Source organism: Schistocerca piceifrons, chromosome 5, assembly GCF_021461385.2.
Source record: "Schistocerca piceifrons isolate TAMUIC-IGC-003096 chromosome 5, iqSchPice1.1, whole genome shotgun sequence".
Taxonomy (NCBI): Eukaryota; Metazoa; Arthropoda; class Insecta; order Orthoptera; family Acrididae; genus Schistocerca; species Schistocerca piceifrons.
Genome location: NC_060142.1, coordinates 316,051,775 through 316,068,740, shown reverse-complemented (window position 1 = coordinate 316,068,740; position 16,966 = coordinate 316,051,775).

Below are 16,966 nucleotides of genomic sequence, written 5' to 3'. Positions count from 1 at the left end.
CCTTCACCGAGGAGTCAAGCGATAAATTTCTCCCTGCTGCGTATATCTCGCGAAGAGACCATGAGGATAAAATCAGAGAGATTAGAGTCCACACAGAGGCATATCGACAATCTTTCTTTTCACGAACAATACGAGACTGGAACAGAAGGGAGAACCGATAGAGGTACTCAAGGTACCCTCCACCACACACCGTCGTTTGCGGAGTATGGATGTAGATGTAGATGTAGACAAAGAAAGCTTTCCTGAGTCAAACATCAAAACTGATATCAAATATTCCAATGAAGCTGAGGGGAATATGTTGAAAGGCTAAGCCTGGAGCAAGCATTCTGCGGAAGTGAAACTTAGGACATCATAAATCCGAAGAAGTATTTGCAAGCATTTGAAATAATGTGCTATCAAGAAAAACGAAAAATTAAGTAGACAAATAAAAAAAGAAACGAAAAATAGCTAAAAATAGGAGGTAAGGAAACAAGTCTACAGAAAACTCCTACCAGAAGAAGTGACAGAGTTATAGGACACATAGTAAGTAAATAGTTAACCTGTTTATGGAAAGAGCAGCAGAAGGGAAAATAGTGGAACCAATCCAAACTAGATTGTACAAATAAGTTTACACTGAGGTGATAAAGTCATGGGACAGCGATGTGGACATTTACAAATGGCGTTAGTATCGCGTATTAAAGGGCGTTACATGGGCACCGCTGTCATTTGTACACTGGTCATGCATGTGAAAAGGTTTCCGACATGATTATGGCCGCAAGACAGGAATTAACATGCTTTGAACTCAGAATCGTTGCTGGAGCTGGACGCATGGGACATTCCATTTCGAAAATCATTACGTAGTTCAGTATTCCAAAATCCACAGTGTGAAGAGTGTGCCAAGAACACCAAGTCTGAGGCATTACTTCTCACTACGGCCAACGCCATGACCGACGGTCTTCACTTAACGACCGAGAACAGCAGCATTCAGGTAGAGTTGTCTGTGCTAACAGACAAGCAACACTGCATCAAATAGACGCAGAAACCAGTGCAGGACAGCGAAATTCGGCATTAATAGGTTGCGACAGCAGATAAAGGGCACTAATGCCTTCGATTACAACACGACATACCCCGCAGTGCCTCTCATGGGCTCGTGACCATAACGGTTGGACCATAGACGACTGGAAAACCGTGGCCTGGTCAGCTGAGTCCCGATTTCAGTTGTTAAGAGCTGGTAGTAGGGATCGAGTGTGGCGCAGACGCCACGAACCGTTGACCCACGTTGTCAACGAGGCCCTGTGCGAGCTGGTGGTGGTTCCACAAAGGTGTGGCTATGTTTACATGGAATGAAGTGGGTCGGTCCTCTGATCGAAATGAGCCGCTCATTGACTGGAAATGATTATATTTGCTTCTTGTAGATCAGCTGTTGAGAATTTTTCCGGGTTGTATGACCGTGGTCCATGGAACTTTTCAATCCTTCAGGTTTCGTCCAAGGCTACGTTGGACATCTTTGGAGGTTCTCCTGGTGCTTGGACGAAACATCAGGGATTAAAGAGTTTCATGGATCACGGCCATACAACCCGTAAAAATTCTCAGCAGCTGAAACATTCGGTCGTGAAAGCCTTCATTGTTCTTGTAGATCACATGCAGTCACTCATGGACTTCATGTTCCGAAAAAACGATGGAATGTCACCGTGACACAGTTGCCAGTGACTGGTTTGAAGAAGAACAACTCGAGCGAATGATTTTCCTCCCAATCGCCCGATACGAATCCCATCGACAATTTCTGGGACATAGTCGAGAGATCAGTTCGTGCACAAAATTCTGCACCGCCAACACTTTCGTTTTTATGGACTGATTTAGAGACAACATGTCTCGATATTTCAGCAGGGGATTGCCAGTGACTTGTTGAGTCCATGCGTCGTCGAGTTACTGCACTACGCCGGCAAAAGGAGGTCCGACACAACATTAGGAGATATCCCATGACTTATGTCACCCCAGTATGTAGAGGACGTTGAATGTTGTCGTTCAGAAGCAATGAAAAGATTAGCGGAAGATGAAAAAAGATGGAAGCCTCCGTTAAATCCGTCGCAAACCTAATGTCAAACAAAAACAACAGACATGTTGATAATTTTTACTTATGGACTGTTTGACAGCAACTGAATAAAACGCAATTTTAGTGCCATACGCGTTTCGCCTTTATTTTCTGCAAGGCATCATCAGTGGCCTGGAATATGTACATATGTTAGCTATTTAATTTGCATTTTTGTCACTAATAACAGAAACCAAAACATTACATTGAAACAAGCGTTCAGTTCATAGTGCTGTGGAATTTGGGCAAAAAAACTACAAATTGGCATTCATAAGAAGAAGAACAACGTCAAAAATACAACAGGAGTGTAATATGTAAGAAATTGTCCACGCAACCTGTAAGTACAGTTCAAAACATTACTATTTAGTAGGAAATACCAACCACCAGAACTGTTTATAACCTATAGGCACAGTGATAAAAATGTAAATTAAATAGCTAATATATGTACATATTTCAGGCCACTGATGATGCCTTGCAGAAAATAAAGGCGAAACGCGAATGGCACTAACATTGTGTTTTATTCGGTATTCCGTAATATTACACGCAACTGAGGAAGACAGGACTACAAAAGTTGAAGATGTAAAAACAACACGGTTTATAAATTCACTGCCATGTTTTACGAATCAGTTAACAAGTAACCAGGTGCTACTTAAAACAGACGGAGAGAAGCAGAAACAATGAGTCTCATCAAGCTGCTCTGAATGATACCAAGTCAAATATTCGTGAAGTTACTCTTATCCCCATCTGAATGCTTCATCCTACGATACGCGCCGAAATCTGCTCAATCGTAGCGTCGTTTTGAGCGGAGACATAAATTTTGCAACAGGCGACTTAAACCTCCCCTAAGCATACAATTATAATTATACATGGGTCACTTTGTACCGAATTCGAAGCAAGAAGAATAATTACAGGGCACTTAGTCAAGAGGGCGATACGCGTATCTAACACGTAAATTAATGGGCGTCAGCCACATGTGTAATAATTGCCGTCCCTCTGCTCAGGCCGGTAAGCCGTGGGCAGCGCCGCGATTCAGTGTCACGATACAGGCACGCTGCTTTTGCCTCTCAGCCACTCCGGCCTCGCATACTTCAATGTACGTCGTCCACACTTAAATGTAAACACGAACTGTTTCTTCCTTCTGCAACAATGCTTGAGAGAAGTTACTGCATTTAGCTTTATTAAGAGATTAGTAAAAAAACGCCTTAGACCAATTGCTGTCTCTATGAGAATTAACTGATTAGTTTTCCAACGTAGATACATTACGGTAACCAGCTCATCTTTCCCAGTCACCCGTTAACATCCATTATTCAAGGTGTTAGGTTGGATCTCCCTTCTTTTTTTGTCTGGTCTTCTGGCTGACTGGATGCGACCCGCCACGAATTCACCCTGCGTGACAACTTCTTCATCACAAAGGACCATCGGCACCCAGTGTCCTCAATTATTTGCTTAATGTTGTCCAGTTTCTCTTTTCCTCTACAGTTTTTTTCCCCCTACAGGTTCCTTTAGTACCGTGGAGGTCATTCAGTGATGTATTAATGCATGTCCTTCCTTCTTCTTTTTAATATTTTCCATATGTTCCTTTCTTCGCTGACTCTGCAGACAGCCTCTTCATTCCCTATCTTTTCAGTCCACCTAATTTCAGCATCCTTTCATAACACCACATCTCACACGCTTCCATTCTTGTCTTTTTCGATTTTCCCACAGTTCATGACTCACTATCGTACAATGTTGTGCTCCAAACGCACTTTCTCAGAAATTTCTTCCTGAAATTAAGGCTACTGTTTGATACATTACTGGCCATTAAAATTGCTACACCAAGAAGAAATGCGGATGATAAACGGGTACTCACTCGACAAATATATTATACTAGAACTGACATGTGATTACATTTTCACGCAATTTTGGTGCATAGATCCTGAGAAATCAGTACCCAGAACAACCACCTCTGGCCGTAATAATGGCCTTGATACGCCTGGGCATTGAGTCAAACAGAGCCTGGATGGCGTGTACAGGTACAGCTGCCCATGCAGCTTCAACACGATACCACAACTCATCAAGAGTAGTGACTGGCGTACTGTGACGAGCCAGTTGTTTGGCCACCATTGACCAGACGTTTTCAGTTGGTGAGAGATATGGAGAATGTGCTGGCCAGGGCAGCAGTCGAACATTTTCTGTATCCAGAAAGGCCCGTACAGGACCTGCATTATCCTGCTGAAATGTAGGGTTTCGCAGGAATCGAATGAAGAGTAGAGCCACGGGTCGTAACACATTTGAAATGTAACGTCCACTGTTCAAAATGCCGTCAATACGAACAAGAGGTGACCGACACGTGTAACCAATGGCACCCCATACCATCAAGCCGGGTGATACGCCAGTATGGCGATGACGAATACACGCTTCCAATGTGCTTTCACCGCGATGTTGCCAAACACGGATGCGGCCATCATAATGCTGTAAACAGAACCCGGATTCATCCGAAAAAATGACGTTTTGCCATTCATGCACCCAGGTTCGACGTTGAGTACACCATCGCAGGCGCTCCTGTCTGTTATGCAGCGTCAAGGGTAACCGCAGCCATGGTCTCCGAGCTCATAGTCCGTGCTGCTGCAAACGTCGTCGAACTGTTCGTGCAGATGGTTGTTGTCTTGCAAACGTCCCCATCTGTTGATTCAGGGATCTAGATCTACATGACTACTCTGCAATTCACATTTAAGTGGCAGAGGGTTCATCGAACCACAATCATACTATCTCTCTACCATTCCACTCCCGAAAAGCGCGCGGGAAAAACGAACACCTAAACCTTCCTGTTCGACCTCTGATTTCTCTTATTTTGTTTTGATGATCATTCCTACCTATGTAGGTGGGGATCAACAAAATATTTTCGCATTCGGAAGAGAAAGTTGGTGACTGAAATTTCGTAAATAGGTCTCGCCGCGACGAAAAACGTCTTGCTTTAATGGCTTCCATCCCAATTCGCGTATCATATCTGCCACACTCTCTCCCCTATAACGTGATAATACAAAACGAGCTGCCCTTTTTAGCACCCTTTCGATGTCCTCCGTCAATCCCACCTGGTAAGGATCCCACAACGCGCAGCAATATTCTAACAGAGGACGAACGAGTGTAGTATAAGCTGTCTCTTTAGTGGACTTGTTGCATCTTCTAAGTGTCCTGCCAATGAAACGCAACCTTTGGGTCGCCTTCCCCACAATATTATCTATGTGGTCTTTCCAACAGAAGTTGTTCAAATGGTTCAAATGGCTCTGAGCACCATGGGACTTAACTTTTGAGGTCATCAGTCCCCTAGAACTTAGAACTACTTAAACCTAACTAACCTAAGGACATCACACACATCCATGCCCGAGGCAGGATTCGAACCTGCGACCGTAGCGGTCGCGCGGCTCCAGACTGTAGCGCATAGAACCGCTCAGCCACTCCGGCCGGCAACTGATGTTGTTCGTAATTTTATCACCCAGGTACTTAGTTGAATTGACAGCCTTGAGAATTCTACTATTTATCGAGTAATCGAATTCCAACGGATTTCGTTTGGAACTCATGTGGATCACCTCACACTTTTCGTTATTTAGCGTCAACTGCCACCTGCCACACCATACAGCAATTTTTTCTAAATCGCTTTGCAACTGATACTGGTCTTCGGATGACCTTACTAGACGGTAAATTACAGCATCATCTGCGAACAACCTAAGAGAACTGCTCAGATTGTCACCCAGGTCATTTATATAGATCAGGAACAGCAGAGACGTGGGATCGAGACGTGGCTGCACGATCCGTTACAGCCATGCGTATAAGATGCCTGTCATTTCGACTGCTAGTGATACGAGGCCGTTGGGATCCAGCATGGCGTTCCGTATTACCCTCCTGAACCCACCGAATCCATATTCTACTAACAGTCATTGGATTTCGACTAACGCGAGCAGCAATGTCGCAATACGATAAACTGCAATCGCGATAGGCTACAATCCGACCTTTATCAAAGTCGGAAACGTGATGGTACGCATTTCTCCTCCTTACACGAGGCATCACAGCAACGTTTCACCAGGCAACGCCGGTCAACTACTGTTTGTGCATGAGAAATCGGTTGGAAACTTTCCTCAGCTCAGCACGTCGTAGGTGTCGCCACCGGCGCCAACGTTGTGTGAATGCTCAGAAAAGCTAATAATTTGCGTATCACAGCATCCTCTTCCTGTCGGTTAAATTTCGCGTCTGTAGCACGTCATCTTCGTGGTATAGCTATTTTAATGGCCAGTAGTGTATTAATAGACTTCTTTACGCCAGGAATGTCCTCTTTTCCTGTGCTAGTTTATTATTTATGTCCTCCTTGCTTCGTCCGTGGTGTGTTATTTTGCTTCCAGGATAGCTGAGTTCCTTAACCTCGTCTACTTCGTAGCCATCAGTTATGATGTTAATTTGTCGTTAATCTCATTTCTGATACTCCTCATTACTTACGTCAGTCTTCAATTTACTCTCAGTTGATAGTTTCTGCTCACTAGACTGTTCATTCCACTCAATTTTTCGAGGATAGCGTGTCATCAGAGAATCTTACCACAGATGTCCTTTCCCCGTGAATTTTAATTCCACTCCTGAACATGTCGTTATTTCCATCATTGCTTCTTCGACATATAGACCGACGAGTAGGCTTTGACATCTAACAGATGCTCATTTTCCCTCTTCATTTTTCTGTATATTATCCTTGTCAGCAACTTTAATCTCCTAATACTTGCATTCATAATTTTCATATTTAGCTCGTGACGTCTGTTACACGATAATTTGTACTAGCGCACTATAAATTGTGTCATTTTCCGTCTACTGGATTTCGCTTTGTTTTCTAATGTGGAATAGTAACAATGAAACTTATGTTATAAAAAACTTTTTACCCTGTTTAACTTCGTATTTTTAGTTTTCTGTAGGTGTTGTTGCAGATTATTTGGGTATTTAATAGGTTACGTCAAGATACTTTCGACTCCTTCTAACGTCATGGACTAGGCTTCAAGAGCACTATCATGGTCCTCAACTTTCCCAAGGACGTTTGAATACGCTCCCCAATTTCGTCTACGTATCTCGCAAAGTATCTACGGTTTTAGATGGTACCTTTGAAAGGACACTACCGTTTTCCTTTCCCATCCATCACGAAATCGACCTTGTGCCCCATCTCTAACGACCTGTTGACGACGGGACGTTAAGCCTTAATCTCCCTTCTTCTTTTCTTTATTTTCGTATTGCATTGTTGTGTAGTGTTAAAGACTTACCCCGTGAGCCTTACTTATTATGATATACAGAGTGGTCAAAAACAGTCTGAAAATGTTGTAAGGGAGTTGCATGATGGGTTGTGCTGAAATAAAAATATGATGCGCCGTTTCCGCGTTAATTCCCATTGAAGTTAGCCAATCTGGCGTTGCGCGCTTAAATTCGAACAGTCGTGCAAAGATGGTATCACCAAAAGCGTTTTTGTTTGATTCCCTAACACAGAACAAGAGAGTGATATAAAAACTGGACATGGGACGGTAGGAAGGATCGAACCAGACCCAGAGGCACAGCAGTCTCATGCGCTATCATCTACGCAATGAGAATAAGTGACAGTAATTATTGTATCTGCGGGCCACTTGAATGGCGCATGCAATGGCCTAATTGGCTAAATTAGACACTAATTAACTCGCAAACGGTGCAATGTATCGAATTTCTTCTCTTAAAGATTATTTCTTAACACCTCCATTTCCTATGTCTGGTAAAGCCCCAAAGCAACGATCTCAATTTGGTACTTTATTTGAATGTTAAAAATTTTCTCAATTGACGTTTATTTATATTCCACATTGTATCGTATTTTTTGTGATTAGTAATTGCATTTAAGCAGCGAGGAGCCATCAATTTCAAGTTTAATTTTCAGGTCATATACCTACATCTTCGTAAAATTTGTAGAATTTTTATTACAGCTTATTAATAATGTAATGAGATCATGAATTACTTCTGAAATATTTGAAAACACATTTTAACTATTGTAAGTTGCGTATTATACTGTATCTAAATTTTTATATTTACCATATTAGGCACAATTAGGATAATTTAAAACCAAATTTTAGTTAATGCTCCATTATTGTTATTGATTTGTTTGTAAAAAAGAAATGTTCATTATTTATTAATCTAATTCTTTAAGAAAATATAAATTTACCTTCTTTTTATTTTATTTGTAAGTTCGTTTTGTACTCGCGAAGTCTGCAGCCAAACACCTGTTAAAACCTTCAACTGAACATTGGGGGTTTATTTGAAGTGATATGGTAAACGAAAACTGAAAATATTTCATCTGTTTTCCTTCGATATGTGAAACATGAATAGCAAAAACGTCATATAATACGAACTGAAACAGAAATGATAGGTTATCTGTCAGCAAACAAGGGAATTGTGGGTCTTTAACGCATAAGCAGCACCTGCATCTCCAACACTATTACAGGGTTCGTAAGAGACAATATCAAATGGAGCCGCCGTTTTGCGTTAATCCTAATGGTTAAAAACCTGGACACATATTCTATATACGTATTAGAATCAAATGAGATTGGAAGCGACGTTCAGCCACTTTGGTTGTGTTTTACGAACTTTTCTTTAAACTACAGGGTGCGTCAAAAAAATGCATACAAACTTTCACAATTTATTTCCCGTTCTACAATGTTAAATTTCTGGAAATGGAAAGCTTAAAGTCCAATTAGAAAAATAAATGTACTTTGCAAATGTGATAAATGTTCAAACTGGTGGCCTTCAGCATCAATACATTTCTGAGTACAAGTCACCACTGATTCCATACGTCGTACCAAAGTGTCCAATGAGATTTCTGCGCACACCGCCCGAATCTCATTCCAAAGTGTGTCCAGGTTACGTGGTTTACGTTTGTACACCTCATCTTTTACTGTGCCCCATAAGAATAAATCCAGCGGCGTGAGGTCTGGAGAGCGTGCAGAAAACTCGATTGGTCCCCTGCGTCCTATCCACTGGCCTGGCACATTGTGAACCAGGTATGCTCGTACGTCCCTATGACAGTGCGGTGGAGCGCCATCTTGTTGGAAATGAAACTCATCATTACCGTATAATGCACGAATGGCAGGGAATATGGAGTCAGCAAGCATTGTTAGGTACGTTTCTCCAGTAACAATACCTTCAAAGCGGAAAGGCCCAATGAGTCCCCTTGCAGACAAACCACACCACACATTTGCACCAGGCAAATTCACAGCCTTTTCAACTGTAATGTAAGGATTATCTTTAGCCAAGTACACACAATTGTGCCTATTGACAGTTCCATTGAGTTTGAATTGGGCTTCATCCGACCAAATTATGCTACCCATAAATCCCGGTTCACGTCTCTAACCTTCGATCTGGGTCGTCGTCACTTAGCTGTTGCACCAGCCTTGGAATGTACACACGGAACTTGCCTTTCTTCAGAATGCGTAGCACACTACTAGCACTTACATTACTCTCAAGTGCCGCTTGCCTTGAAGATTTTTGAGGCGAACGCTGAAACAGTCCCAAGACCGCAGTTGTGGAATCGTCACTTGTAGCTGTACGAGGACGCCCTGATTGACCTTTATGCACATCACACCGTTCCATGAATTTCGAATTTGTCTCGTAGACGTGTAATTGTTAACCTTGGAGGTGGTTCTGTACCATACTCACTTCTCTACTGTCTTCGAACCACAGCTACATTTTCAAACTTCCAGTACCACTTAATTATCTGCTTCCGCGCTTCAAAGCTCAAACGCACGTCCGCCATGTTGCAGTTACTTCCTTGCCACTGCTGCCGCCTGCTGAAGAAACACAACATTACTTTCTCACAGATATTTAACCTTGTAGAACGGGAAATAAATTGTCTATGACAGTTCAAAGTGTGTATACATTTTTTTGACGCACTCTGTATTTCAGGCAAATAGTTTTTTTCTTTCTTTTAAACGCAACAATCTGTCCTTCCTCTATTCTTATCGAACTAGGTCAGTATATTTTTTTCCAATGACTTCCTTGTCGGCGAGACTTAAAACTACAATCTGGTTTTTTTAATTTGATGACACACACCAATACATAATAATTTATCTTCAAGAGAATACGATTTTCATCTCGAAAACGTCATTTGTTATAGTCATGCCAGCATGTCGAATGTGTGTGTGTCAGAACTAGACCTCGTTTGTGAGGTTGTGCAGCTACCCCTAGAGTCCGCTGTGGAAAGTTAGCTACCAATAATTAAGCTCCAACCGATTAATCGTGACCCAACAGGCATATCGACAGTGCTTCGTTAATTTGCAGCGATGATGGATGGTTAGCCGATGTGAGAATAGTTTGTGGCTGACCGTAATGAGTTAGCTACGATATCTCCCCGCCAGTGCACTGCACGATCTCTGCAGTCGACAGATGTAAATCTCTACAAGGAAGCAATTAAGAATCACTCAGGCAAGGAACGGTATCTTTTCTGCTATTGTCATGGGAGTGCTCCCATTACTGCGGGCTGATTCTTGACAGAGATATGTAGGTTGTCTGTTAACAGTAGCAGTAACCTAGCTACATGAGAAAGCTACTGATCTACTCGCTTAGGTCTTGGTAGGACTGTGACATGTGCTTGGCTACTTAGGGAGAGAAATTCAAAGTATTAGTCTGGTATTCGAAGAAGAAAAATATCTCTATATAGCGTACTGACGCACTGGTAGTGACTAGATACATCTGATACTGTGAACCGTAGTAATGTTTGTTATATGAACAGCTTGTAAAAGAATTTCTAAGTGTAAGAATAAAGTGAAATCTAATATAGTGGGCCCTTATTCAATTTCTCTTAGCCTTTTGTAAGAAGTGTCAATCGATTGCGAGATGATTTCATTAAGAAGGCCATCACTGATACCACTTCAGAAATCCGTCCAGCAATTGAGTTGGAATTTAACTTCCGATCGATTCGCTAAGGAAGAAAACGAAATACTGACAAGCAAAAATCGTTCACTATCAGTTCACGAGCTCCTTTAGGTAAGGTGAAACAACTGCGTGTACCGCATGAGAACGGTAAAAGCCGACGTATGTTGTCTCCAGATGGACAAAATGAAGAGTTCCGAAAAAAGAAATTTGTCCTCGTCTCAAAAATTTTTATCAGAGTATCAGGCCGGCCGCGGTGGCCGTGCGGTTCTGGCGCTGCAGTCCGGAACCGCGGGACTGCTGCGGTCGCAGGTTCGAATCCTGCCTCGGGTATGGGTGTGTGTGATGTCCTTAGGTTAGTTAGGTTTAAGTAGTTCTAAGTTCTAGGGGACTTATGACCTAAGATGTTGAGTCCCATAGTGCTCAGAGCCATTTGAACCATTTTTGAGCCTGTATCAGAGGAAAGGTGATCAGAGCAATGAGAATGTTGTAGAAAACCATGACTACTACAGAAGATAGAAAAACAGAAACCGAAATGGATAACGATTTAGCTAGCTTTGCATGAGCCTACGAAAGAGTTTGAATACAGTCCAGATTGATCTCAGCAGAACGATAAGGATGTAATTAGTAACTTCACAATTTCTATACGGCTGAGTAATCGAATGCACACCGCAAGAACCTGTATAAGAGATGTTGAGTGCTGTTGACACCACTAGTAACTTTAGATTTCGTCTATAGTCGTGTCCTCACACATAAGTATTGAAAAAATTTAAAAGTATGAAATTTTGGTGTTGTTGCCGTTGCAGTTGCAATTCTACAGTTGCAGATGAATTTACGATGTGCGGCAGACTTTTTTGAGAATAATATTGACTTAATCGCTTGATGTTTTCTCTATTACGACATGTTCTGGCTACTGCCATCCTACAATGAAGATAAAACCCAATTTAAGTGTGAAGAGCTTATAATTCTTAAGTTACTTCTAATACCAACTGCAGGCTATGATGATAGTAGTAGCCAAAACGTAAAATAATGTAATAAGTAAATAAAAAGCCATGCCACCTAAACAGTATCTGCATTATTCGCTAAAATACTTTCCGCCATTAGCTACAGCAACAGAACTGCAAAGTTCGCAATCATCGCTTACTCATTCCGAGACTTCCTTTATTAATTCACTTGAGATATTTGCAGTTGACTTAATGAGAAATCTTGGTGAAACGGCTAAACTGCAGTCGTCGCTGGAAAGGTACTCTGTGTTCGGTAACCCTTAAGAGTATTAAATTACTTTTTTCCAGTCTGTTTTAGCAGAGAACAAGCTCTCATATCTCTCCCTCTAGAGGACCTATTTAACCTAACGCACGTTTATAAAAAAGATACACAAGCCACAGTAATGACGAGTATATTGCGGTGTGGTTTTGTTTGCTAAGGACGCTTGTCACAGTTTGGTCATTCCTCTTCATGTTAGTGTAGGGGCAAGCGAAGTTTATGCATTAACAGTACTATTTGAGTCATAATTACTACGGAAAACCAGTGAATAATTATCAAAATTGATCTTAACACAATCTAAATCGCTATTTTCACATTCGCTGTCCTTCAGATCAATTTAACAGCCGCGGTGGGGCCGCGGAGTTGGTATCATCGATGATATAACGCCATCTATAAGATATCAGTTGGTTGTGAAGAGTACACAATAACCTAAACCAGTCAGCAAATACAAGAAGAAATAACCATTTGGCCAGTTTTAGGACCAGATCACCATTTGTTATATTAGCCAACCACCACGTAACACTCTCGAATTGTTGCATTTTGCTGAGGTCATCAAAAAAATTTTTCTACCATAAAGAGATTTTGACGCACGTATACACACGCCACAGAAGTAAGTTACAGAAGAGTTCACTCTAACCAATGGCACCTGTGTATTAAGAAAAATAAAAACAAATCAATGGCAAAGGTGCGTCTTCAGCCATTGAAATATTGCTTTATTAACCCTCCCTTGCAGTTGAACGGGAAACCAGCTACTGCTTTCTTAGCGACCATTTTCCTGTCCTACTTCATACGAAACTGTCGAGATTAAAAATAAGAAGAATATATTTGAATGGAAAGTGAGCGTTCAAGAGCAGACTGGTCCCATTACAACTTCGATTCATAACTCCGTTGATGTTATCAACATTGATCCCTGAGCCTCGTGGTCGCGTAAGGAGACGGCCAGCCGCCTGGCAGGACGACGCGCCTCGCTGTTTCATGTCGGACAGACGGACAGCGAAGCTTCTTCAGCTGTAGACCATCTGTACAGAACTTGGTGGCATTCAGGTCATGTTGGCGAAGTCATCAAAAAAAGATGAAAAAGGTTATGACCGTGACCTGTTCCAGATTGCCACGACGGTGAGGCAAAGCAGTAAACGTACTTGTCATTAGACAACAGTTAACTTTATGGTATATTTATAATTTTTCCTTTTGGGGCGTGTAATTACCACTGAATGAAACACAATTTTCGTGCCAAATGCATTTCGCCTTTACTCTTGGAAAGGCATCTTCAGTGGCAAGTTTCGTGGATGTTGTTCTGCATGTTTTGTTTTTGTTCCATTTTGGCTCTTATCTTCTTCTTGTAACTGCGATTTGAAATTCTGTTTCTCATATTCGACAGCAATGGGAAAAGAAAACTTCTTCTGATATTATGTTTTGGTTGGTGTTGCTCTCCAGTTGCAGTTAGATGGTCCAGAAGTAAAGAATTAACAACACACTATAATTTTATACTCAACTGAGGACGACAGGACTACATAAGTTGAAGCTGTTAACTTCTTCACGACATTTACTACGTGTTATGTTGTGTAACGTAGAGAGAAGGTAAAATACAGACTGACAGTAGCAAGAGAATCCTTTGTTAACACCGTGTATAAATTTAAATGTTAGGATTCAAAATGGAATGTAATAACTACAGAGGCATCAGCTTGTTGAACGTAACCCATAAGGTAACGTCTATCATTAGCCTCATAAAATTGCAACCATTCATGAAGAAAAACATACAGGAATACCAAACTCGTTTTCGACTAAGCCGATCGTCAATAGACCATATTTTCAAATGGTTCAAATGGCTCTGAGCACTATGGGACTTAACTACTGAGGTCATCAGTCCCCTAGAACTTAGAACTACTTAAACCTAACTAACCTAAGGACATCACACACATCCATGCCCGAGGCAGGATTCGAACCTGCGACCGTAGCGGTCACGAGATTCCAGACTGTAGCGCCTAGAACCGCTCGGCCACTCCGGCCAGCCCATATTTTCATCCCATGAGAATTGTCTGAAAAACCTGGGAATATGATAAAAATATCTATAGTCTGTTCATCAATTTTTGACGTGTATACGACAGCATCCATAGGAATATCCCATACGATGTACTGCGTGACTTCGGAAACCCTGATAAGCTAGTGAGAACGGTGCAAACTTGTATGGATGTGTCAAAGGCAGCAGTGCGTATCCGAGGGGTCACGTCAGAAACGTTCGAGTCAGGGACGCGTTTCAGACAAGGGAAAACTTTCACGTGTTAGAGAAAGTAATAAGGGAATTTAGGCAACAAGAATGGGCTGGAGTACAGATGGATGGTAATTTCAGTTGCCTCGCCTATACAGGTGATACAGTACTGCTAAATGAATAGAACAATGAGTTGAAAGAAATGTATAATAAAATGGACAACCACGCACTGAAAGTTGAGCTAAAAGCGAATGAAGACAAAACGGAGTTTTGGACGTAAGAAGAAGACAAGAGGAACAAGAATTTCTTGAGATAAATGGCGTGAGGTTCAAGTGAGTTCCGACGTCAAATACTTGAGATACTAGTTTACCGGGAACAACAGCATACAAATGTACAAAAGGGAGAGAACAGCAGTGGGAATAAAATGAATTTACTCCCTCAGGAAGACAATCAGCCCAAAATCATTATACTAAATGAGAAAATATAACACAGTGATATGCCCAGCAGGCATGCGCAGTTCAGAAACAGAGAGAAGGAAAAACTGTTAACATCTGGAAGAAGAGCAATGAGGAAGATATGAGAACCAATCTTGGATAAAGGAGAAGGGAGACGGAGGGAGAATGAGGAAACCTACTTCTTGATGCAAATGCCAACAATCCTACAGAAACTGACGAGCAAAAGAATCCAGTGCGCGGGCCACGTAGCCTATTTGCCAGAAGAAAAACAGGTGAAGAAAGCACCTTGAGGGGAAGCCAAAAGCCAGACGCCTCACACGACGACCAAGGCAGTGCTGGATGGACGACCTGCCGAAGGGACCTGAGAACTGAAGACAATTGGAGGAACCGAGCATAGACAAGAACGGAGGCAGTTGGCGGCAGTGCGTTGTCTGCAGACCCTGTGGCCGCTCAATATGTATGTACGTGAGCAGGAAGTGTATTTTGAATGTAGTTTTCTCGAATGTAGCTTTATACGAAAGGGAAATGTGGATGATAATCAGTTCAGATAAGAGAATAGAAGCTCCTGAAGTGTGGTGCTACAAAAGAATACCGAAGATTAGATAATAGATAAGTGCAGTAAGTCGATCGGATAACTAATAGTACGGTGGGAGGGGGGGGGGGGGGGAGACTGGAGGGAAAGAAATGTATAGCACAACTTGAGGTAAAGAATGGATCATTTCGTGAACAGATCCTGAGACATCAAAGAAACGTCAATTTGGTAATGAAGGTAACTGCGTGTGGGTGTAGGAGGGTGAGGTGTAGGAGGTACAGAAAAATTTTGGCTCAACTGCAGTAAGCAGTTTCTATAGGATGTAGAGCCTTGCATCACACCATTATTCGGGCTGCAGATCGCAAAACGACATTGGATGTGACTGTTGAAACGGGTTTCTTATACAGAGCGACATATTTTATTGAAATACTGTAAGACTTCTTATAGCCATGCTTCATAGTTCATACGTGGCCGTCCCCTTACACCAGTCCTTACAGAGCGGTCGTCATGTACATTTCGCTCATCATTTATTTGTATTTAAATCATAAAAAACCCAGTTTTCCTTTGAAAAACTTACGTAAAATGTGGCAGGCAGTTTGCTGTCAGCTAATTTTCAAAGAGAGAAAAGTATCTATATAAACCAAACAAATGGAAATACATGTATGAAAATACGGGATATTGCCTGATATACGCGTGACCCGCAGTTGGCGACATTAAAGTACTGAAGCAATTGTCGGAGCTACGGATCAACATAGAAAGCTTGAGCGTGGCTCCAGGAAACGAAAGTACGCCGGATGAGTGTGAAAACATATTCTTAGCCACAAGCTATCATCTTGCGCAACGAGCTGCTTCCGTCGCGAAGACGACGACTGACCTCATTGTCGGTGCCTCTCTCTTATTTCGCAGTGATTCCTGACGTGACAACACGCTTAGTTGCAAGCGATTAATCTGATTCACAAATTTCCATTGAGCCCTCCAAATTGCGCTAAGTTCCAGTGAAATTAGCATTCCCGCAAAATTACGATTGCATAACGATTCTCGTAACTACACTCAGCCACACAGTTTTCCAGCGATGCCGTGACTTGACTCGAAACCTGTTGGAGCAGTACTCAAATACGTGTCAGGTCATCCTGAATCACGTTTTCCCTAATTTCCCCAAAATCATCTCAAGCAATTAGCAATGTGTTTTGTTTGTAAAAGTCAAGGCTGAATACCTCCATCCCACCCCTCACCTGAACAACCACGCGTATTAACACGCCGCTCTCGGGATTCGGGCAGACGCGTCGGCCTCTTATTGGCCTACGTTTGGTGACTAGCTGTCGTGTGGTAGTTCCATCATCTTGGTAGCAAGCACGTGTACATTCAGTCAACCTGAGACGAAACGTTTCGCAGTTGAACGCTCGGGGCAACTTCGTTCGTGATCAAGGGAGAACGACAGAGTGACGGTCGAAAACGGTCGAATTTTTTTTTTACTACGGAATTCGAATAAATATACATTGAAGAATTATGTACCACTATATCATGTGCGAATTCCAAAAAGTAACGATGCTGTGAAC